This window comes from Pteropus alecto, unplaced genomic scaffold (assembly GCF_000325575.1).
Source record: "Pteropus alecto unplaced genomic scaffold, ASM32557v1 scaffold447, whole genome shotgun sequence".
Classification (NCBI taxonomy): domain Eukaryota; kingdom Metazoa; phylum Chordata; class Mammalia; order Chiroptera; family Pteropodidae; genus Pteropus; species Pteropus alecto.
Genome location: NW_006440214.1, coordinates 294,217 through 296,355, shown reverse-complemented (window position 1 = coordinate 296,355; position 2,139 = coordinate 294,217). Strand labels below are relative to the sequence as shown.

The 2,139-nt window shown below is 48.8% G+C and overlaps 1 pseudogene; it reads left to right on the top strand.

Annotated features, from left to right (window-relative positions):
• The first annotated feature begins 1,432 nt into the window (after window positions 1–1,432).
• Window positions 1,433–1,551, top strand: LOC112484149 (annotated as a pseudogene).
• The last annotated feature ends 588 nt before the right edge of the window (window positions 1,552–2,139 follow it).

Genomic DNA, 2,139 nt, shown 5'->3' with positions numbered 1-2,139 from the left:
TTCCATCGAAAGTTCTAAGGGAGAATGTGAGCCTAGCCTCTCTCCGCCAGGCTGACACGGCCGGTGAGCTATCTGAAGGTATCTGTGGAATAAGACACGTTACTTTTCACTCATCGCTTCAGGAGAAATTATTTAGTGTTCTCTCAGCGAACCAAAGGGTGAAAAACTGGTCGAAATTACCAGGACACCGGTAAAAAGAGAATCCTGCGTGGTAGTTGAAGCAGCATCAGAAACGTAACGAACGCGGATGATTCCGTCAATGGGTCTAAGTAGAAGGCTTCCCAGCCGTGGAATGGAGCTGGTGCCGTGAAACAGAGCGGGGGAAATGTCAGATCTCCCGAATTAAACAGGTGCGAATGGTGTCGACGCCTTGAGATTGCAACGTGCAAAAGAAAGAGAAAAATAAGGAAATCCTACTCCATGTGAGCTGCAAACTGAAGAGGACGTGGTTTCCAGCGAATGCTGTGTTTTAAGACGATAGAGACGTTTTCCCCGAGTTTACAGCTCTGTCGACAAAGAATCCACGGAGAAAGAAGCAACGGCCGTAGAACAGAACCTGACCTCGTATTGGGCGATGTTTGCAGAATCGCGGTCATGTTACAAGCCCTTAAGTCTCTATCTTTCAGAATGAAACGATGCATAAGATACAGAAGATAGAGAAGTGAATGTGGAAATGAACGTAAACACATTTGACGATATAGAAGCAAAATAAGCTGGCAGAGAATATGAAGTAATCGACAGAAAATGAAATAATGACGGACTCGAACTGAGAGGAAGAGGCCGGGGTATGGCGTAGCCGATTTTGAATCGTTGGAGTATCTGTAAATATCGCCGCGAAGTGCCATATCTAGAATAGTGGTAGATGTTCCTTTTTGACTACTGGGGTAACTTCTGGAAGAACTAAGTCAGAAACGATCGAGACGGTTTGCCCCGGGGAAGCAGCGGCAGAGCCGAGAGGACTGAGACACTCCCACCATGTTCACGTCATTTCTTCTGTATTATTTTATTTTTCAGCAGCGTAACAATAACAACGGAAAAACGACAAGCTGTCAACACAATCTGTCCCCTGCTCTCTTAATTATTTCGACGATCCAGGAGTAACCGTAAGGAAACAATTTCATTTTAGCCTCTGCTTTTTGGGTGACGCAGCAAGCAACCCATGAGGCTGGAAGGAGAAGCACCGAGGCGTCTGGGTGTTGGGGAGCCCTCTGCCCTGGGATCGGGGGGCCTGTCTCCTGCCCGGGCTCTACCTTCAAGAAGGCTGGGGCCTGGGATGCAGCACCGCACGTTCTTAGCCTGGTTTATTGCTCCACGTGACTAATCATCGGGGAAACGCAAATCAAAACCACAATGTGTCTGCGGCCACGCCACCCTGGACATGCTTGGTCCACGTGACTAATCATCGGGGAAACGCAAATCAAAACCAAAATGTGTCTACGGCCACGCACCCCTGAACACGCTCGATCCGGTCTGATCTTGGAAGCCAAGCAGGGTCAGGCCTGGTTAGTACTTGGATGGGAGACCACCTAGGAAGACCAGGCGCTGTAGGCGTAAAAAATAAAAAATAAGGGATTGTAAGCTGACAAGGTCCTTGCACTCTGTGAGTTCAACCAAGGGTCGCCTCACCTAAAAAAAGAAAAAAAACCCACAATGAGATACCACCTCACACCTGTCAGAATGGCCGTCATCAACAAGACAAGCAATAACAAGTGTTGGTGAGGACGCGGAGAAAAGGGATCCCTCACACACTGCTGGTGGGAGTGTAGACTGGCGCAGCCTCTATGAAAACAGTGTGGACACAAGCAATAACAAGTGTTGGACGCGGAGAAAAGGGATCCCTCACACACTGCTGGTGGGAGTGTAGATTGGCGCAGCCTCTACGAAAATAGTGTAAAGGTTCCTCGAAAAATTAAAAATAGAACTACCTTATGACCCAGCAGCCTCTCTTCATTTATCCATAAAGATATATGCACCCCGATGTTCTCTGCAGCGCTATTCACAGTGGCTGAGACGTGGTTACAACCAGAGCGCCCTTCAACTGATGATTGGACAAGGAAGAGGCGGTGTAGACAACGGAGTCCCCTCGGCCATGGGGAATGACGACGCCCTGCCCTTTGCGAGGTGTGGGCGGGTCTCACG